Here is a 23,689-nt window from a genome sequence, read left to right as displayed (position 1 = left end):
TATCTTGGTTTTATAATGTATTGTTATAATAGTACTGTTATATTTGTGCACATTTCAGAACATGATAAAATTTTATGACAGCTGGGGTCCACATCATGTTGATATATTCCTTTTTTTTAAATTCATTTTATTTAAGTATAGTTGATTTATAATGTGTTAATTACTATACAGCAAAGTGATTCAGTTATACCTATATATACATACTTTTTCATATTCTTTTCCATTATGGTTTATCACAGGGTATTGAATATAGTTCCCTGTGTAGGACCTTGTTGTTTATCCATTCTATGTACAATAATTTGCATCTGCTAACCTCAAACTCCCAATCCATCCCTCCCTAGCCCCCCTCCCCCTTGGCAACCACAAGTCTGTTCTCTAGGACTGTGAGTCTGTTTCTGTGTTGTAGGTAAGTTCATGTGTCATATTTTAAATTACACATATAAGTGATATCATATGGTATTTTATCTGACTTGCTTAGCATGATGACTTACTTAGCATGATAATCTCTACGTCCATCCATGTTGCTGCAAATGGCATTATTTCATTCCATTTTATGGCTGAGTAATGCTTCATTCTATATATATACCACATCTTCTTTATCCATTCATCTGTCAATGGGCATTTAGGTTGTTTCTATGTTTTGGCTATTGTAAATAGTGCTGCAGTGAACATTGGGGTGCATGTATCTTTTTTTTTTTTCTTTTTCCCGGTACGCGGGCCTCTCACTGTTGTGGCCTCTCCCGTTGCGGAGCACAGGCTCCGGACGCGCAGGCTCAGCTGCCATGGCTTACGGGCCCAGCCGCTCTGCGGCATGTGGGATCTTCCCAGACCGGGGCACGAACCCGTGTCCCCTGCATCGGCAGGCGGACTCTCAACCACTGCGCCACCAGGGAAGCCCGCATGTATCTTTTTGAATTACAGTTTTCTCTAGATATATGCCCAGGAATGGGATTGCAGGATCATGTGGCAACTCTATTTTTAGTTCTTTAAGGAACCCCCATATTGTTTTCCATTGATGTATTCTTTTATTCTTATTTTTCTAAGAATTATCAAGAATGGAAGTTAAATTTTGTCAAAGTTAAATTTTGTCAAATTGTAATAGTTTTGTAAGTTTTCTCTTTTGGCCTTGTTATTAATTATATATTTTAAATATTAAATTGTACTTGTATACCTGGAATACACCTTACTTTGTTTCAGTACAGTAACCCCCCCTTATCCATGGGGATACATTACAGTACCCCCAGTGGATGCCTGAAATTGCAGATAATACTGAGCCCTGTGTATACGTTTTTTCCTATACCTATGTACCCATGATAGAGTTTAATTTATAAATTAGGCATGGTAAAATATTAAATAAATAATAAAATAAAACAGTTATATCAATACACTGTAATAAAAGTTACGTGAATGTGGTCTCTCTCAAAATACCTTATTGTATAAATTTAATGCCTTTTCCATCTTAACTAAACACTTATAATGCACTATGGCCATAACTTTTGCAGTTTGGAGTGCAACAGCAAAACTAGCATGAATTTCTTTTTCCTTCACAATTTCATGGATAGAATATTCTTTCATACAGTAGATCTTAGCAACTTCAACAAATGGTATTTTTTCTCTCCTTATTAAGTCGAGAACTTTCACCTTTTCACTTAATGAAAGCACTTCACAGCTTCTCTTTGGCATATGCCAGCATCACTACTCTTAGGCTTTGCAGCCCTCATTAAGTAAAATCAAGGCTACTTGAACACAAGCACTACAATACTGCAACAGTTGATCTGATAACTGAGATAGCTACTAAGTTATTAACAGGTAGGATATGCTGGACAAAGGGATAATTCATGTCCCACTCCAGGATGGCTTGAGATTTCCTAACACTACTGAGAATGACGTGCAATTTAAAACTTATGAATTGTTTATTTCTGGAATCTTCCATTAAATATTTTTGGACCATGGTTGGTCACAGGTAACTGAAACCACAGAAAATGAAACTGCAGATAATGGGGGACTATTGTACATACATTTCTCTTTTTGTTGAGATATAATTTAGGTAACATAAAATTCACCTGTTTAAGTTATACAGTTCAGTAGTTTTTATTGTATTCACAATGCCGTAAAACGATTGCTAATTCTAGAACATTTTTATCACCCCAAAAGGAAATGCATACCCATTAAGCAGTCTGTCATCATCCATCCTTACCCCCAGTCCATGACAATCACTAATTTACTTTGTTTCTAAGAATTTGCTTATTCTGGATATTTCATTTGGAGGTATCATAGAATATATGGCCAATTGGACTTCCCTGGTGGTGGACTTCCCTGGTGGTGCACTGGCAGGTGGATTCTTAACCACACAGGTTCGAGCCCTGGTCCGGGAAGATCCCACATGCCATGGAGCAACTAAGCCCATGCACCACAACTACTGAGCCTGCGCTCTAGAGCCCGCATGCCACAACTACTGAGCCCACGTGCCACAGTTACTGAAGCCCACGCACCTAGAACCCATGCTCCACAGCAAGAGAAGCCACCACAATGAGAAGCCTGCGCACTGCAATGAAGAGTAGCCCCTGCTCGCCACAACTAGAGAAAGCCCGCGCACAGCAATGAAGACCAAGCATAGCCATCCATAAATAAATAAATAAATAAATAAATAAATTTTATTATTTTTTTTGCAGTACACGGGCCTCTCACTGCTGTGGCCTCTCCCGTTGCGGAGTACAGGCTCCGGACATGCAGGCTCAGCGGCCATGGCTCACTGGCCCAGCCACTCCACGGCACGAACCCGTGTCCCCTGCATCGGCAGGCGGACCCTCAACCACTGCGCCACTAGGGAAGCCCAAATAAATTTATTTTTAAAAAAAGACTATATGGCCAATTATGTCTGGCTTCTTTAATTTAACATAATATTTTCAAAGTTTATCCATGTTGTAGCATGTATCAGTAGTTTATTCCTTTTATTTATTGTTTATTTAATATTCATTTATTTATTTGGTTGTACCAGGTCTTAGTTGCAGCAGGTGTGCCCCTTAGTTGCGGCTCGCTAGCTCCTTAGTTGTGGCATGCGAATTCTTAGTTGCGGCATGCGTGTAGGATCCAGTTCCCTGATGAGAGATCAAACCCAGGCCTCCTGCATTGGGAGCACGGATCCCCAACCACTGTGCCACCAGGGAAGTCCCAGTAGTTTATTCCTTTTAATGTCTGAATAACATTCCATAGGTACTCCACATTTTGTTTATCTGTTCATCAGTTGATGGGTATTTGGGTCATTTCCACTTTGGGCTGTTATAAATAATGCTGTGATGAACATATGTGTACAATTTTTTATGTGGATTTAATGTTTTCAGTCTCTTGGGTATATACTTAGGAATGGAATTGCTGGGTCACATGGTAACTCTTTGTTTAACCCTTTGAGAAATTCCCAGCCTCTTTTCCAAAGCTGTTATACCATTTTACATTTCATATAGCCTAATGACCTTGACTAGAACCTCCAGTACAATGTTGAATAGAAGTGGTCAAAGTGGACATCCTTGTCTTGTTCCTTATCTTATGCAGGAAATTTTAGTCTTCCACAATTAAGTATGACGTTAGCTGTGGGTTTTTCATAGATGCCCTTTATCAGGTTGAGGGTGTTTCCTTGTATTCCTAGTTTGTTGAATGTTTTTATCATGGAAGGATGTTGGATTTTGTCAGATGCTTTTCCCACATCTATTGAGATAACCATGTGCTGTTTTGTCTTTTGTTCTATTAATATGGTGTATTATATTGATTGATTTTTGTGTGTTAAACCAATCTCACATTTTTGGAATAAAACTTCTTGGTCATGGTACATAATTCTTTTTATACATTGCTGGATTCTGTTTGCTAATAAGAAATAGAATCCCTGACACATGACGGTTGAACTTATAATTTTTCGACTTCATGATGGTACAAAAATGATACACATTCAGCAGAAACCACACTTCAAGTTTTGAATTTTGATCTTTTCTCAGGCTAGCGATATGCAGTAAGATACTTTCTCCTGATTCTGGGCAGTGGCAGTGAGCCGTAGCTCCCAGTCAGCCACACTGTCACTAGGGTAAACAGCCAGTACACTTAGAACCATTCTGTATCCATACAACCATTCTGTAGTTCACTTTCAGAATGGTATTCCGTAAATTACATGAGATGCTCAACATTTATTATAAAATAGGCTTTGTGTTAGATCGTTTTGCCCAACTGTATGTTAAGTGTTCTGAGCACATTTAAAGTAGGCTAGGCTAAGCTATGATACTCTGTATGTTAGGTGTATTAAATGCATTTCTGTCTTAATGATAATTTCAGTTTATGATGGGTTTATTGGGATTAACTCCATCATAAGTTGAGGAAGATCTATATTTTTGTTGTAGATTTTTGCATCTGTAGTCATAAGTGATACTGATCTATAGTTCTGTTTTCTTGTGATGTCTGTTTCTGGGATCCTGGTATCAGAGTAATAACAGTCCTCAAAAAATGAGTTGGGGAGTGTTCCCTCCTCTTCTGTTTTTTGAAAGAGTTTGTGAAGGATTGGTATTAATTCTTTAAATGTTTGGTATGATTCACCAATGAAGCTATCTGGACCTGAGCTTTTCTTTGTGGGTGTTTTTTTTTTATTTTAAACAGCTTTATTGAGATTTAACTGACATGAAATATTGTGTAAATTTAAGGTGTACAATGTATTGATTTGATACACTTACACATAATAAAGTGATTACGCTAGTAGGGTTAGTTAGCACTTCAGTCACCTCACATAATTACCATTTCTTTTGTAGTGAGAACTTTTAAGATTTACTCTCAGCAACTTTCAAGTCTATACAGTATTGTTAATTATAATCACCATGCTGTATGTTAGATCCCCAAAACTTACTCATCTTATATAACCGGAAGTTTGTATCCTTTGACCAACATCTCCCAATTTCCCCTACCCTCCAGTCCCTAGCAACCATCATTCTACTCTTGTTTCTATGAGTTGCGCTTTTTTAGATTCTTTGTGGTAGTTTTTTTTTTTTATTATTTATGGTATTTTTTTATAATTCAATCTCCTATTATACCTCTACTCACATTTTCTGTTTCTTCTTCAGTGGGTTTCAATAGTTTGTGCCTTCCTAGGAATTTGTTCATTTTATCTAGGTTATCTAATTTGTTGGCATACAGTTACCCATACTATTCCCTGATAGTCTTTTTTATTTCTGTAAGGTCAGTAGTAATGTTCTCTTTTCGTTCCTGATTTTAGTAATTTGAATCTTCTCTCTTTTTTCTTAGTCATTCTAGCCTAAGATTTGTCAATTTTATTGATCTTGTCAAAGAACTAACTTTTGGTTTCATTGATTTCCTGTATTTTTCTATTGTCTATTTTACTTATTTTCACTCTAATCTGTATTTTTTTCTTCCTTTTATTTGCTTTAAGTTGGTGCTATTCTTTTTCCAGTTTCTGAAGGTAGAAGGTTAGGTTATTGATTTGTGATCTTCCTTTTTTTTTTCTTTAAATTACATGAATGAATCAACAGTTTAAATTTTATTTATTAATTTATTTATTTTTGGCTGTGTTGGGTCTTCGTTTCTGTGTGAGGGCTTTCTCTAGTTGCGGCGAGCGGGGGCCACTCCTCATCGCGGTGCGCTGGCCTCTCACTATCGCGGCCTCTCTTGTTGCGGAGCACAGGCTCCGGACGCGCAGGCTCAGTAGTTGTGGCTCACGGGCCCAGTTGCTCCGCGGCATGTGGGATCTTCCCAGACCATGGCTCGAACCCATGTCCCCTGCATTGGCAGACAGATTCTCAACCACTGCACCACCAGGGAAGCCCCATGATCTTCCTTTTTAATATAGGTGTACATAGCTATAAATTTCTCTCTAAACATTGCTTTCACTGCATCTCATAAGTGTTGGTATATTATGTTTATGTTTTCATTCATCTACAAGTAATTTTAATTTTCCTTGTGATTTCTCCTTTGCCAATTGTGTATTTAGTAGTGTGCTAATTTCTATATATTTGTGAATTTCCCAAATTTCCTTTTATTAGTAATGTCTAATTTCATTACCTTGTGGTCAGAGGACATACTTTGTATGACTTAAGTCCTTTTAAATTCATTGAAGCATGTTTTATGACCTAATGTATGTTCTATTCTGGAGAACACTCCATGTACACTTGAGAAGAATGCGTATTCTGCTGGTATTCAGTGAAGTGTTCTATAGATGTCTGTTAGGTCTAGTTAGTTTATAGTGTGTTCTGTTTCCTTTTTGATCTTCTGTCTAGTTTAGTTGTTCTATCCGCTATTTAGAGTGATGTATTGAAGTCTCCATCTATTATTGTTGAATTGCCTATTCTCCTTTCAGTTCTGTCTGTTGTAGTAAGTCTTTTGTCTGATTTCTTTCGCAGCTTTGCTGATTTGGTAAAATGTGTGGTAAGCTTTCCAAGTTTTAGATGCCCTAAAATAATTTCTATTTTTAAAAAAATTATTTTTGTTTATTTATTTTTGGCTGCATTGGGTCCTCATTGCTGCATGTGGGCTTTCTCTAGTTGTGGCGAGCGGGGGCTACTCTTTGTCGCAGTGTGCGGGCTTCTCATTGCGGTGGGTTCTCTTGTTGCAGAGCACGGGCTCTAGGCACACGGGCTTCAGTAGTTGCAGCATGCGGGCTCAGTAATTGTGGCGCATGGGCTTAGCTGCTCTGCAGCATGTGGGATCTTTCCGGACCAGGGTTCAAACTCGTGTCCCCTGTGTTGGCAGGCGTATTCTTAACCACTGTGCCACCAGGGAAGTCCCTAAAATAATTTCTATTTAGCAAGCAAGCAAGTCTATTTCCAAGACTTGAAAGACCTTAAAGCCACTTCAGGCCTGGAAACTTTTTGAGGGTTTTTTCGGGCATCTTTTAAATCAATTTCATGGTTATTGGTTTATTCACATATTACACTCTTCTTGAGTCAATTCTACCATTTTTATTTTCCTAGAAAAGTGTCTATTTCATAGATATAGTAAACCTTCTAGTGTAAATTTTATATATATATATATCATTCTACTATAATTTTTAGTCTCAGTCACTATAGTTACATCTCATTACTAATTTTATATATTTTAAAAAAAATTTTGTATTTAGATTTGCCAAAGGTTTGTCAGCTTTATTGTCATTTTTTCACCAAAACTCTAGCTCTTGGTTTTTATTTCTCCCTTTTTTTTTTTTTTTTTTTTTGGTTAATCAGTTCTCCTATTTTTTTTCCCCTACATCATGAATTTCTGATTTCATCTTCACTACTTTTCTTTTCTTCTATTTCAAAAGTCATGAAATTTCTTTGAAATTTTTTTTGAAAATGAAAATTTTTAAAGCTAGTTTTCCTAAGGTCAGATGTGGCTTCAACATGTAGATTTGGGTAATTGGTGTTTTATAATCATTTTCAACATAGATTTTAATTGTGATTTTCTTTTCTTTTTTGGCCTAAGAGATGTTTAGGAGATAATTTTAGAAATTATCATTGGTTAAAAGTTTTTATACAGGGCTTCCCTGGTGGCGCAGTGGTTGAGAGTCCGCCTGCCAATGCAGGGGACACGGGTTCGTGCCCCGGTCTGGGAAGATCCCACATGCCACGGAGCAGATGGACCCGTGAGCCATGGCCGCTGAGCCTGCGCATCCAGAGCCTGTGCTCCACAACAGGAGAGACCACAACAGTGAGAGGCCCGCGTACCGCAAAAAAAAAAAAAAAAAAAAAGTTTTTATACAATGTTTAAATTTGTTTTTTTAGCATGATTACCTTGTTATCAGAGTATGTAGTCTTTTAAACTATTTTTTAATTTGAGTTTTCTTTTAATATGTGATCAACTTTTTAAAAAATATTTATTTGTTTACTTATTTGGCTGCACTGGGTCTTAGTTGCAGCATGCAGGATTTAGCTCCCTGACCAGGGATTGAACCCAGGCCCCCTGCATTGGGAATGCAGAGTCTTAACCGCTGGACCACGAGGGAAGTCCCCGTGATCAACTTTTTAAAAGTGTTCTTTGTATTCCTAAAAAGAAGGCTTCTGTAGCAGTCAATATTTAGAGATGCAGAAGTATAGCTACCATATCTATTATATTTCTACATATCTCTCACAATATTTTTGACCATTTAGGAAATTTCAGGGCTTCACTTGCCACGTAAATGTTTAGGACTTATAACTCCAGGGTAGTGTACCTTTTGTCAGAATATAATGATCCAAGTGGGCGCCTCTCTGTGCACGGGAAGATGGCCATACAGGTGACCAAGTCAGTGCTGTTCGTGTGTCTGGGTAACATCTGTCGATCACCCATTGCAGAAACAGTTTTCAGGAAACTTGTAACTGATCAAAACATTTCAGATACTTGGAGGATAAACAGTGCAGCAGTGTCCACGTTTGAACTAGGAAACCCTCCTGATTATCGGGGGCAGGCTTGCATGAAGAAGCATGGTTATCCCCATGAGTCACGTTGCCTGGCAAGTTACCAAAGAAGTCTTTGCCACTTTTGATTATATACTATGTATGGATGAAAGCAACCTGAGAGATGTGAATAGGAAAAGTAATCAAGTTAAAAACTGCAGAGCGAGAATTGAACACTTGGGAGCTAGGAGCCACAGGAACAACTCATTATTGAAGATCCTTATTATGGTAAGGACACTGACTTTGAGACCGTCTACCACCAGTGTGTGCGGTGCTGCAGAGCCTTGCTGGAGAGGGTTCACTGACCCAGGTCCAGTCCTGCTGTGGCCCAGGCTTGTCCCCATAGGCCCGCATTCTCAGTGGAGCGACACAGTGTCACCATTCCCTCGCCAAGGCCGCAGCCCTTTCTTCAGTTGACTCACTGTTTCCTACCTTAAAAAATAATTGTAGATGGAAATCAGTTGTTGTGTTTGGTGGAAGAATAAATAAAAATTTTGATTCAGGCAGTTTATGGGGTAAATGTTCTTAGACTAGATGAACCTCCCACTTCACCCCACTTACAAAAATAGTGGAACAAACAAAATAGTAGAGCAACAAAATAGAACATAATGAAGTAAAACATCACTGTAAGGCCCATTAGCATCTGAGCCCATCGACACTTCCAAGAATCTGCACTACATCTTCCCTCTGTGTGGACGGGGCCCCCTGCCCTGCACTACCTCTTGATGCCAGGGCCTGGTGTCCAGTGATATTGGTGAGAAGTGTTCATACACGCTCACAGTGCACACTTGTGCATTGACAAGACAGGAATGAGGAAGATTTGTGGGATTTATCTTTAGCACCTTCACTCCTTAGTTTGTGTCTGTCTAGTTTATTTCATAAGGAAGTTAGCTTATTTGTTCCCATTTGAACCACTTTGCCTCTGGAAATGTAATCATGTCTGGGAAGAAGGACACTTGTGTGCTGATTTACCTTAGGTTAGTTTGAGGACCGCACCTGCTTTTACATGCAGATAATTAACCTGAATGTCAAATACTGATCAGCTTAGGTGGGAAAAAAATAATAAGTTGGAAAAAGTCCTTTTATATTGGAATGCTTAAATATTGATACGTTAAGTGTTCTTTTTTCAGTGGTTAGTTTATAGTCAAATATAGGTAATTTCTGTACACTTGGAGATGACTGATCTAAAATTTGTATGAATATATGTCAGAAAAGATTGTTTTCAAATAAACTGGGGAAATTACAAAAAATATATGTGTAATGATCCACTCTACCACTTCATACTTTTTTAGCTTGTAAGTTATGGTACTTGTAACTTGTAACATGCTTTTATTTTTGTATAGATTTGGCTGTTGTGTCTTTATCCAGCCTTTTACTCATAACTTTTCTTTCCTGTTTTAAGATGTAAATTGTATAAACAGTATATATGTAGCTTAATGTTTTTTGACCACCCCTGGGAGATTTTCCCCTATTCCACTCTTTGTTAACAGACTTCCTCAAGATTTTATCTCCTTTTTTTGGTTAGCAGAAATGCTTCCTGGTTTTAAACAGTTTGTTGTGTAACATTCTTAATTTCTGTCATTGAAACTTTCATCTTTTTAATTTCCAGTTATTTCCTTGTGAAGGCGGGGCTGTGTGAATTGGGTAACACTAGTGTTCCATCATCATATTCCCATTAAGTGTTCATTGAGTATATACTCTGGGTTAGTCTCCATGATAGACTTGATAGACTTAACATTACAAAAATGAATGAGACATGACCTTACCTTGAAAAAGCTTGAGATAGGTTAAGGAAGAGAACCATAGATGCATAAAGGAAAAGAATAAAAGTGAGATGTGTGCAGAAAGTGATGAGAAGATTTTCCTATCAACAAGGCAGCTAGACTAAATGAACAAGTAATAAAACTGACCAACCCAGAAGGAACATGAAAAAGAGAATAGAGACATTTTTTATTGGCATTTCCTTACAAAAAGGCTGGGTTTCAGCCCTTTTTTGGTTATAGGACATTGAAATGTAGTTTTTAGAACTATTTATTGTCCTATTATTTGTAATAGGACTTAACACAATTTAACTGTTATAGAGGGAGAACACTGCATCTTGAATGGACCTTCCTTTACATTTTGTGCTATTGCTTCCTGCCTCCCTGCAGTCAGTTTTGAAGTCGTTAATGGAAAGTTTAGTGATAGTACCTTCTGAGACATAAGATTTAAGATGACTTCCAGTGTTGTTACTTTGAGGGGAGGGATGAGAAAACTAAAATGCATTAAACTTCTTGACCAAGTGACTTTCTCAGAGTTACAGAGCAAGTTAGTAGGAAGAACTGCAGTACAATCCATTGCCCTCTTTACTCACCTGCGCAGGATGAGAGGGAGAAGTGAAAGAAAATACGGAATTCACTCTAACCATTTTGACAGTTAGACAGAAACCCTTATTTAATTTAGAAAATTTGAGGCTCAGGTAAGAAAAGGGTTTAAAACCAGTCTTAGGATGAGCTGTTTATGTGCTAATTGTAATTTTTTCTTTTTAATTGTGTTAAAATATACATAACATAAAATTTACTATTTTTAAGTGGACAATTCATTGGTATTAAGTACATTCACATTGTTGTGTAACCATCACCATCATCCATCTTCAGAAATTTTTCGTATTGCAAAACTGAAACTCTGTACCCATTAAACAATAACTCCCCATTCTCCTCTACTCCCAGACCTTGTCAGCCACCATTTTACTTTCTGTCTCTATGAATTTGACTTCTCTGTGTACCTCATATAAGTGGAATCATACAGTACATGTCTTTTTTGTGACTGGAATATTTCACTTAGCATAATGTCCTCAAAGTTCATCCACGTGGTAGCATGTATTAGAATTTCTTCCGTCTTGAGGCTGAATAATATTTTACTGCATGTATATCCCACATTTTCTTTCTTCATTCATTCGTTGATGAAAACCCGGAATGCTTCCACCTTTTAGCTATTGTGAATAATGCTGGTATAAACGTGTGGGTACACATATCTCTTCGATACCCTGCCTTTAATTCTTTTGGGTATATACTCAGAAGTAGAATTGCTGGGTCATATGATAATCCTATTTTTAATTTTTTTTAGGGAATACCATAATGTTTTCCATAGGGACTGCACCATTTTACATTTCCACCAACAGTGCACAAGGGTTCCAGTTTCTCCGTATCTTTGCCAACACTTTATATTTTCTGGGGTTTTTGTTTTTTGGGTTTTTGTTTATTTGAAAGTAGCCATTTTAATGGGTATGAAGTGATATCTCATGGTTTTGATTTGTGTTTCCTTAATGATTATCCATGTTGAGAATGTTTTCACGTGCTTTATTGGCCATTTGTATATCTTTGGAGAAGTATATCTTCAAGTCCTTTGCCCTTTTTTTTTTTTTTTTTTGCGGTACGCGGGCCTCTCACTGTTGTGGCCTCTCCCGTTGCGGAGCACAGGCTCCAGACGCGCAGGCCCAGCGGCCATGGCTCACGGGGTCCATCTGCTCCGTGGCATGTGGGATCTTCCCGAACCGGGGCGCAAACCCGTGTGCCCTGCATCAGCAGGCAGACTCTCAACCACTGCGCCACCAGGGAAGCCCCTGCCCGTTTTTTAATTGGGTTATTTGGGGGGTTTTGTTATTGAGTTGTAAGAGTTCCTTATGTATTCTAAATATTATTAACTCCTTATCAGATATATGATTTGCAAATATTTTTCCCACTATGTGGACTCCCTTTTCACTCTGTTGATCATTGTGCTTGTTATTTGTTTATTTATTTTTAAGTCTTTATTGCATTTATTGCAGTATTGCTTCTGTTTTATGTTTTGGTTTTTTAGCCATGAGGCATGTGGGATCTTAGCTCCCAGACCAGGGATTGAACCCACATCCCCTGCATTGGAAGGCAAAGTCTTAATAAATGGACCGCCAGGGAAGTCCCTGTAATTTATTTTAAAATAAGCAAAGAACAGGACTCTGAACAGATATTCCTGGGACAGTGAGTTTTTATGGACATCCATATGCAGCATATGTGGGGAAAGCAAGAGAAGTGAAATATGAGGTCCTGGGGTCATTGTGATCTTATTAGAAAGATGAAAAGGTAAGAATGAAGACAAAGCACAAGTTTGCCCAGGCCTAGCCTTATATGAGGCAGTTGGGTATAATTGAGAACAAGGAAAATGAGATACAGTGTTCAGAAAATGCCTGTGAGTGATTATTTAAATGTTTAAATGAGCTTTTGCATAGATGAGGCAGTCAAGATGGTTTGGCTAAGCTACCACCTTTATTTGTCAAAAACAGGCACAGTTTAAGACTATCATATGCTTTAATTTTGTTTTATGTGTAGAATTATTCAAATTTACAAGTGATGAATTTCATCCCTGAGACATAAACTGAAGGAAAGAATCTCTGAGAAAATCATCCTGTGGAATTTTTGGTGTTTCTTCCTACTGTCTACTTTCTATTATCAAATATTTGTTTAGCAACCCTGTCAGGAACACAGTCATTACATTTTTGGGGGGTTTGTTCTTTTCTTTTTTTTTTTTTTGGTCGATTGGTGCTTTTGGCAGAAAGACAAAACTAATTTCACATCTTTATCCTTAAAAAGAGATAAATTACAATTGGATACATTTAGCAGATGGTTCTAAATGCTTAGAATATTATTAATGCTGCTATAGGTTAAATTTCTGAGGCACTAGATGGATTATCATACCTGTACTTTGCTTCTGTGATTTTGCCTTTTGTTTGATATCAGCAGTCTAGGGCATAGGTCCCTGTTTTCAGAGCCATTCAGGATAATTGCTTCTATACTAAATTTGAAAGTATGCAAAGAGTATTTGCTTTTTCCAAGCTTTATGCTGTTTCTTCCCTTTCTCGCTGGCTTTTTTAAAGTCCTTTTATGCTATGCCTTATGATTGTCCAAAGCCTTTCTTTATGGTACTGTAACAAGTCTGTGTTCTTTAAATTTTTTTTTTTCGGTAAAGAACATTAGGATGTGAACAATGACTATTAAATAAGAATAGCCAGAGTAGAGTATGTAAACACCTCAGGTAACAAGCAGAATCAATAAATTAGTCAAATAGAAGACAGACTTTGAAGAACATATCTAGAAAGCAAAAGAAGTGTTTGGAGACAAATATAAGGGAAGAGATGATAAACAACAAGTATATTTCAGAGAACGTCAGCTTGCTAACAACATGAACTCTAGAAGACAGTACAGATATTTCAAAATTAATTATCTGAAGTATAATAAAGGAAAATTTCTAGACTTTGATTAAGGAAGACCTATCATCAGAAATAGATAAGGCTGATCACATTTTAGATTCTAATACATATTTTGGTTAAAGTTTTATATCTTATACTAAATTTATAATTCTGTATGCTTCCAATCAAGCAGTGAAGGAAGGTTAAACAGTATATTAGCTTGTCAAGATTCACAATAAACTATGTTGGGATTTTGATTGAATTTGAATTATATTTATGGATTAATATGGAAAATTTGACATCTTATTAAGGTTTCTAATACATGAATGTGGTCTATTTCTTCATTTATGCGGGCTTTCTTAATTGTTTTATAAATCTCTGTACATTCTTAGGTATCTTATACTTTTTGTTGCTGTTGTAAATGAGTATTTGTTTTTAAATTATGTTTTTGTTTTGTTGTTTAAAATATATATGGAAGGGTAGATAACGAAGACAAGACATTTCTGAACAGTAAGAACAAGATGGTGGGACTTGTCCTATCAGATATCAAAATGTAGAATTGTTCAAGTAGTAGTTAATAGTAAATTAAGACAGTGTTTGGCTCAGGGAGAGTTGTACTGACCAGTAGAACAGAATGGTTACCCAGAAACTGGTCCACAGATATATGGACAAGGGTGGCATTGCAGGTAGGGGAGGGGGGATATGGAGAGAGTATTTTTAAACAATGCTAGCATGATTAGTTATCCATATAGTATCCATATGGATCCCTATTTCATACTATATACAAAGATCATTTCTACATAGATGAAAGCATAAAAAGCTTTTAAAGCATATGGGGAGAATATATTGTATCCCTGGAGTAGGGAAGAATTTTCCATGACAACACAGAAAAAAATTAGCCATGGAAGGAAAAATTGATAAATTTTAGTATGTTAAAATCGAGTGCTTCTGTTCAGTTAAAAAATCCTTTAATGAACTTGAAAATATAAGCCACAACCTGAAGGAAGTTGCTACATACAGAACCAGCAAAGCTTTAGTATACAGAATGAATCAATAAGAAAAAGACAAATAGCTGGATAGTAAAATAGGCAAAAAGACATGAACAGCCATTTCATAGAAGAATTACATAAGGCCTACAAATATAGTTAAAGATGCTCAACCTTATTAGTAGGGAAATGCAAATTAAGATCATAATGAGATTGCCAAAAATTAAGAGATTTTCCAGTATCATATGTTGGAGAGGATGTGGCTCAATAGGAATTGTTTTTTGGCCATTATCTGTGTTTTATTAGACTCCGTGATTTTTTATTTTGAGTATTTTTTTTCATTTTTTTTATTGAAGTATAGTTTACAATGCTGTGCCAATCTCTGCTGTGCAGCAGAGTGACTCAGTTACACACATACAGACATTCTTCTTTAAAATTCTTTTCCATTATTGTTTATCCCAGGAGATTGGATATAGTTCCCTGTGCTATACAGTAGGACCTTGTTGTTTATCCCAATAGGAATTCTTTTATTAATTGTTTTTAAATTTTTTTATTTATTTTTGGCTGCGTCGGGTCTTCGTTGCTGCCCACAGGCTTTCTCTAGTTGTGGTGGTTTCTCTTGTTGCGGAGCACGGGCTCTAGGCACGCAGGCTTCAGTAGCTGTGGCTGGCAGGCTTAGTTGCTCTGCAGCATGTGGGATCTTCCCGGACCAGGGCTCGAACCCGTGTCCCCTGCATTGGTAGGTGGATTCTTAACCACTGCACCACCAGGGAAGTCCAGCAATAGGAATTCTTATACACCACTGAAGGAATATAAATTGGTCAACCACTTTGGAAACAAATTAGCTTTATGTTGTGAAGTTGAATTTTGCATACTTTCTGACGCTACATCTGTAATCCTAGAGAAGCTCACATGTGTGTACTAGAAGATGTGTACAAGAATATTCACACCAACATGATTCATAATAGCAAAAAAACTTGGAAGTAACCCAGATGTCCTTGACAGAGAATGGAAAATTAAATGGTGGTATATTGATGTAAAAATATTAAACATTAAAAACGAATGAACTACAGCTATATATTGGTTCCTTTCAATGTAATTAGGCTAGCTTTGCAATGATCAGTGTCAAAAAATAATAAAGCAACACTTAGTCATTCTTGAAAAAAAAAATTACACTGAATTCCTGCTATGTGCCAGGCACTGTTTTGGGTGCTAGGGATTTAGTAGTGAATGAGAATGGACGTGTTTTCTGTCCTCATAAAGCTTATGTTTTAGTTTAGAGTGGGACAGATGACTAAGCAAGCAAGCAAAGCAATCTGTAATTTAATGTAACCATAAGAGATATGGAAAAAGATGAAGCAAGCAAAGAGGATAGCATATGATGTGATGCTGTGTGGGTGGGTGTTTCTGCACAATCAAGGAAGGGTTTTCTGAAAATGTGACATTTGAGCAGAGTCAAATGTTCGAGAGGAAGGAGTCGTACAGCTCTGGGGTAAAAGTTGGAATGAACTTGGCATATTCAAGGAAGAGCAAGAAGGCAAATGAGGCTAATACAGAACGAGCTAGGGCTAGGGGCAAAAGGGCGGGAGATGAGTTCAAGGAGGTAGACAAAATTCCTATCATGGGTCTTACAGCTTTAGCAATGAGTTTAGAATTTTTTAAAATATGGAAGGTCATAGGAGTGTTTCGAGCAGAATGACATGATCTGACTTATGTTTAGGATCTGAAGAATTGATTGTTGGGGGCAGAGGTAGGGGCTAGGGAGGTGGATACGAAGGGCCCAGTTAGGAGCCTTTTGTAGAAGTTTAGGCATTAGATGATGGTAGAGTAGACCAGAGCAGACAGAATTGGATGTAGAAAGAAATGGTTAGTTTGGTGATATATTTGAGGGGGTATAATTGAAAGAAATTAGTGTTATTGAGACATATCTGTATGGGAGAGAAGTAAATCAATAATGACTTCCAGTTTTCGAATAGGAGCAGCTGGTTGGACAGTGATGTCATTTACTCACATTAGAGAATACTGAAAGATAAACGGGTTAGGCCATAAGATTAAGAGTTGAAATGCCTATGAGACACTGAAGTAGGTGAGTCTGACGCTCAAAAGGGAAGTCTGGATTTTGGGGGTAGAAATATGAGACTCGTCAGTGTATAGATGGCATTCAGAACCATGAAACTGGATGAAATCACCAGGGGACTAAGTCTGTGTAGAGAAGAGGAGCTGTGAAAAGAAGACTGAAAAGAAGTGGATGGTGAGAAAGGGAAAAAAATATATCAGGAGAGTGTAGTATCCTGGAACTCAAGAGAAGAAAATGTTTCAATGGGCATATTATATAATAGAGAAATATATTTACAATGGAGAGTATAGATATCAGGTTAATATATTACAAATGAATAGTAAAAAGACAGAAGCCTATAGAGAAATGCAAAAGTGATATGAATAGGCAATTCACTGAAGGGTAAATCCTACTAGCCGATACACCTATGAAAAGATGCTTAACCTCACCATTAATCAGGGAAATGCAAATTTAAAAGAGCAGAAATGCCTAATGCTGTCAGAGATTGGAAGGGAGGTCATTTTCATATCTTGGTGGAAAAGTGAATTATTATAACCTTTTTTGAAAGCAGTCTGGCAATATCTATTAAAATGAAAAATACCTCTAATATATGATCCAACAGTCTCACTCCTGGAAATCGTATCTCATGGAAATAGAAGCACCAGTGCATAAAAATCTTAAGTATGTTTGCTGTAGCCTTTTTTAAGGGCAAAAACACTAAAAATAAGGTAAATTCCTTATTTAACATTCCTCAGGAAAAAGTTGGGTAAATTATAGGTTATCTAATTACTGTATTATTATGCAGTCATTAAAAATAAATGAGTTAAATCTATGCCAGTTGACTTCAAGGACTTTTAATAATGCAGAGAATTTGATAAAATGTGATTCATTTTGTGTGCATGTGTGTGTGAGAGAGAAACACCATAGTCACCCCCCCCAAAAAAAAACACTTCTGCCTGTGTATAAAATATTTGTATATTGGGCTTCCCTGGTGGCACAGCGGTTGAGAGTCTGCCTGCCGATGCAGGGGACACGGGTTCGTGCCCCGGTCCAGGAGGATCCCACATGCCGTGGAGTGGCTGGGCCCGTGAGCCATGGCCGCTGAGCCTGCGTGTCCAGAGCCTGTGCTCCGCAATGGGAGAGGCCACAGCAGTGAGAGGCCCGCATACCACAAAAAAAAAAATTGTATATGAACATGGAGAAAAGCATACTTTGCTATGAATAGCTATGTCTCGATATTCTCAGGGGGATTGGTTCCAGTACCTCTGCATATACCAAAATCTGCAGACACCCAAGTCCTTTATATGTAACCTACACACATCCTCCCATATACTTTACATCATCTCTAGCTTACTTATAATACCTAATACAATGTAAATGCTGTATAGTTACCAGCACTTGGCAAATTCAAGTTCTGCTTTTTTGGAATTTTTTTTTCTCAATTTTCATTCCACGGTTGGTCGAATCAGCAGATGAGGAACCATGACTACAAAGGTTCCAACTGTAATCATTACCTTGGGATAAGTAGGTCTGAGAGAGGTTGTAGAGGTAAACCTCCACTCACCTACCACTCAGTATGTACACACGTACACACACACACACACACACACACACACACACACACACACATCTCTATTTAAAAGAAAAAGGATCTCCATGATAAAACAGCTTCTGTGACATATCCCATTTATGTAAAATATATGTGCATGTATATAAAAGACATGAAAAGATAGTCACCAAAATGATAAAGTATAATTCATTTTTTTAAATAAAATGCTAAATTGGGATATACTTGTCATCATTTTTTTCTCCTTTCAGTACTGGTTCAGATGGAGAATCTTGATATTGATCAGGTAAATTCAGTTTTCAGATAGAATAAAGATAATTTTGAAAAAAATTTACAAGATTATTATCATTTTGTGCTCTTTACTAACTTCTGTTTCAACATCCATATTTCTTTTGCAGTCTTAACAAAGTTTATTTTGGATATAAGCTAAATAATATTGAGACAAAGAATAAAAATGAGAACAGATTAATGGTCAAATCCAGAAGCAGCTAGCTGTGTTCAGTTGAGTGATAAACCTAACTGAATATTTCAGTCGTGAATACACTTACCTACTATTGCTGCACATATTTGCTCAGTAGATACGAAGAGGCTCTCATACTTTTTAGAAAGAAAGTATTTAAATTATTGTATTTATTGATTTTTAAATTGAAATTGAAACAGATACCATGACTGTCAATAATGCAAACTTCTCAGAGCACTGTGAAGACCTGTGGGTTTGGAAACTACCATTTACAAAATGTTGGATTCTAGCCTAGCTGATTTTCTCTTGCCTTGTATTCATGCATTACTCAGTATTCATCTTGACCTACCCCCACCTTTGCTATTTCTCTCTATGATTTAGCTGCTCTGACTTCTTTCTTTCCTCATTTTGCTTTTTTGAAGCTTTGTTTTGCCTCTACTCTGTTCATACCCATTTTGTGATGCTAACATTGCTCCAGTCCCTTTGGATGAAGTCCTATAACTTTTCTGATCACTCTCTGCTAATGAGAAGTCCTCAGAGCAGTTCTAGTACAAAAGCAGACTAAGTTCAATAATTAATATGGTCAATTCTGTATAATTATTTAAAACTTCAAACTTTATTTAAAGCCAAAATTTCTCCCTACCAAAGGTTGGCCTACTGTATTAAGGGGGGGTCAACTAATTTTTTTGACCTTACTTAATGTATTGACTGCTCATCCAACATTCTTCAGCCCTCTAGGGTTGAAACGGGTAGAAGGTAGCAGTAAAGTTCTTATTAGACTAATAGCTGTTGTGAGCTGGTGTTGATGCTGTCTGGACTGGGCAGCTGTTTAGGGCTGATTCTTTTGCTCATGAATTCTTTTTTTTTTTTTTTTTTTTTTGCGGTACGCAGGCCTCTCACTGCTGTGGCCTCTCCCGCCGCGGAGCACAGGCTCTAGATGCACAGGCCCAGCAGCCGTGGCCCACGGGCCCAGCCGCTCCGTGGCATGTGGGATCCTCCCGGACCAGGGCACAAACCCATGTCCCCTGCATTGGCAGGCGGACTCTCAACCACTGCGCCACCAGGGAAGCCCCATGAATTCTTTTGTACTTTGTTTAGAGCTACCCTATTTTACCTTTTGCTACATAACAGATTACTCCAAAATTTACTGGCTTAAAACAATAAACATATATTATTTCACAGTTTCTGTGGATCAGGAATCTAGGCATGGCTTACCTGGACCTTCTGCCTCTGTCTGTCACAGTCATCTTACGGCTTGACTAGGGAATGGATTTGCTTCCAAGCTCACTCCAGGAGTTGTTGGCAGGTTTCACTTCCTCATGAGTTATTGACTTTAAAGGCCTTATTTCTTCATGAGCTGTTGGCCAGAGCCATCCCTGTGTTCCTTGCCACATGGGCTTCTCCACAGAGCAACTCATGATATGGCAGCCAGTTTCCTCAGAGCAAGCAATCAAGAGGGCAAGAGTCTGCAAGCTGGAAGTGACATCCCATCACTTTTGCCATATTCCATTCATTAGAAGTAGATAACTAGATCTAGCCCACACTCAGGAAGAGGGGATTACACAAGGCCATGAATATCAGGAAATGAGGATTATTGGGAACCATTTTAGAAGCACCCTACCATCCCACCACCAGTAATCCTGGGATTATCTCATCTTCACTTCTCTTGATACAGGCAAATGTATCTCCTGTGAATAGTCACTTAGTCCAGTCCCTCCTCCCTAGACATGTCACGGTACATTTCTGCCTTCTTTCTGCCGTGGTCCCCTCACCTCCACATGGCCCTCTTGGATAGGATTTAAGACAACTTTCATACTACAGTAAGTACCCTACATACGTATAACAAGTTCTGTTCCAAGAGCGCATTCGTAAGTCTAGTTTGTTCATTAAGTCCAACAAAGTTAGCCTAGGTCCCTAACTAACACAATCGGCTATATAGTACTGTACTGGAACAGGTTTATAATACTTTTCACACAAATAACACATAAAAAACACAAGAAAGAAAACATTTTGACTCTTACAGTACAGTACCTTGATTGATTTTATTATTTTTTTTAAATATTTATTTATTTGGCTGTACTAGGTCTTAGTTGCAGCATGTGGAATCTAGTTCCCTGACCAGGGATAGAACCCGGGCCCCATGCTTTGGGAGTGTGGAGTCTTAATCACTGGTCCACCAGGGAAGCCCCTCAGTACCTTGAAAAGTACAGTAGTACAGTACAAGAGCTGGCATCCAGGGGCTGGCATCAAGTGAACAGGCAAGAAGAATTACTGACTGGAGGGAAGGAGAGGAGGTGGGAGATGCTAGAGCTGAAGGATCGTCAGCAATAGGAGACGGAGGGCGAGCTGCAATTTCACTCACACCTGACGTCGATGGCACAGGTTCTGGTTCCTTGCTGGATTCAGTTCTATCTACTCTCTTGAAAAGAACCCAGTGATGTCTGGGTACTAGCTCTTTTTCTCATCATAGATGACACGGTAGCACTGGATTGCATTCTGAATGGCTGCTGCAAGCTTTGTGTACCATTCTACGTTCGGGTCCTGTGCCTCAAAAACTAACAGTGCCTCCTCAAAAAAAAAGAAAATCCCCTTGCCATTTCCTGCGTCGTGAATCTCTTTGGTTCTTCAGTTAATTCTTCCTCTTGTCTCTCTTCGTCCTTTCTCTGGGCCTCCAGTTCCATCAGGTCCTCATTAGTAAGCTCCTCATGTTGCACAGCAAGAAGTTCAGTGAAGTCATCCTCCTGGAGATCAAGCTCCAGCTTCTCGCTGAGGGTCACTAAGTTGCTGAAGACTTCTTTGGACTCCTCATCCACCTTCTAAAATCCATAAAAATCGTGAACAAACTGCGTGAACAAAGGTTCTTCCAAACCCCATTCATGGTGACGGCTGTAACCTCACGCCAAAGTCAGTGTTTTTTCTGGCCTTGTAGATGTTACAGTCCTTCCAAAATTGTCTCAAGGTTGTTCCTGATCTGTCACTCGTCTTTACTGCCTGATGAAAAGTGTGATGCAAATAATATTTTGAAAGTCGCTGTAACTCCCTTGTCCATAGGTTGGATAAGTGACGTAGTATTTGGTGGCAGATGCACTACTTTGACGTTGGGATGAAAGTCATCCATGAATGGGGGATGGCCTGGAGCACTGTCAAGCAGCAATAGAATGTTGAATGGGACGTCCTTCTCTATGCAATATTTCTCTACCTCTGGGTTAAAGTAGTGGAAAAACCAGTCCTGGAAAATGGCCTGTGTAACCCAGGCTTTGGGGTTACTCTTCCACACAACAGGAAGAGCCCTTGGCTATATTTTTAAGGGCTCTTGGGTTCTCTGAATGATAAACTAAGAGAGGCTTCAGCTTCATATCACTGGAAGCAATGCCACCAAACAACAAGTGGTAGCCTGTCCTTTGCTGCTTTATAGCCTGGCATCAACTTTTCCTCCTTACTGATGTAACTTCGGTCTGGCATCTTGCAGTACAGTCCTGTCTGATCCACATTAAAAACCTGCTTGGGTAAATATGCACCTTCATCAATAATTTCTTGAAGCATTTCAGGAAATCCCTGGGCAGCTACCATATCTGCACTCACTGCCTCAACACTTAACTTTTACATTGTGAAGGTTGGCTGTAACCTTGAACCAATGAAGCCAGCCATGGCTGGCATTAAAAGATGTGCCCTCTGATTCTTCGCCGTGTTTCAAGTCTTCATGAAGGCTTTTAGATTTCTCTTGAATCAACATTAAGCTGAGCAGGACTCAGCGCTGATGCTGATCCTGCATCCACACACTGAGAAGTTTCTCCATGTCCTCCATCACTTTTCCACGCTTCTTCAATATTATTGTCAACATCATCAGCACGGCAGACTTCACATTTTTCATGATCGTCCTTGTTCTTTAGAATCATGCTGATGGTTGAACGAGTCGTAAGAATGAGCAACGCCTACCATCTTTTCGCCTCGTTCCACTCTCAATTATTTTCACTTTTGTTTACATCATTACCGCTTGGCGTTTCTTAGCGGTACCAGCTACATCACTGCTGCTTTTATGCTTGCTTCCAGACATCCTGACTTGAAATAAAGATACTGTACTACCGTACTCTCTACAGTGCTGTACAGTAGAGTACACAAAAGCACAACCACTTGTAGAGGATGCATGCATGTGACAGTGTATACCAGACATGTGAACTACCTTACGTGGTTGGACGTGCGGACGCATGTTTGCATCTTTTAAAAGTTCACAACTTGAAGGTTTGTATGTAGAGGACTTACTGTATCTCTAGCTAATGGTCCATGGAAGACTTGCATTCTTACCACAAGAAACTCTTGAAGTGCAAGCCAACCTCAGTGCATTCATCACCCATTTCACTCTGCCATCAGAGGAACTAACCAGGAAGTCCTGTACTCTTTCTCAGGATTTCTCAGACTTGAGTCAAACACCAGTCTCCTGTGACTCCCAAGCTCTAGAAGATATATCTTAAGCTCTCCAAGTAGTCTTCTTGAAACTTATTTCCCTAGGTCAAGGTACTTGGGGAAAAGAAGCTTTTTCCAAAAATCCTCTCCTAATCTCTATCTCTTTTCTTGCCTTCTCCAACCTTTCTTTGTTTTGTTTTGTTTTCTTATTGTGCTAGAGCTAAAGTTTACAAGGTTTTTTGCCCACATTCTTTGCAAGTTTGGCATGGTGGTTACTCACCTCATTTTGGAATGTATTATCTGTTGTCTTAGATCTTCAGCTGAAACTGACACTCAGGTAGTTCCATATCAACATCCTGTTTTATATGCTTTTGCCTTCTTCCTGCTCCTTCTTTGAAGGCGTCTCCCTTGGATAGTTGCCTACAGTCACTATAACAAGAAAAGTGATTAGTAACTAATTTATTAAACCAAACAGTAAAACATAATAGAGAAAAGATGGAGGGAAGATTAATAAAGATTGGGAAAGGGAAGAAGAGAGGGGAAAGCACTAAATATTTTGTTTCAGATTAGAATAAATAGGTAAATATTATCTTAATATTATTTGTAAATATTATTTTAATAGTGTT

At 38.3% G+C, this 23,689-nt stretch overlaps 1 protein-coding gene and 1 pseudogene across 2 annotated transcripts in view; both read left to right on the top strand.

The window, feature by feature from the left end:
• HDGFL3 (HDGF like 3) overlaps positions 1-23,689 on the top strand; it is a 76,179-nt gene that overhangs the window by 12,740 nt on the left and 39,750 nt on the right. The window lies entirely within an intron of this gene.
• Positions 8,222-8,698, top strand: LOC309967335 (low molecular weight phosphotyrosine protein phosphatase-like; annotated as a pseudogene). Its single transcript has one exon. The product of its transcript is annotated as a low molecular weight phosphotyrosine protein phosphatase-like (transcript).

The sequence above is a fragment of the Leucopleurus acutus genome, assembly GCF_964270905.1.
Source record: "Leucopleurus acutus genome assembly, chromosome: 1".
NCBI lineage: Eukaryota > Metazoa > Chordata > Mammalia > Artiodactyla > Delphinidae > Leucopleurus > Leucopleurus acutus.
This window is presented reverse-complemented; position numbering and strand designations above follow the sequence as displayed.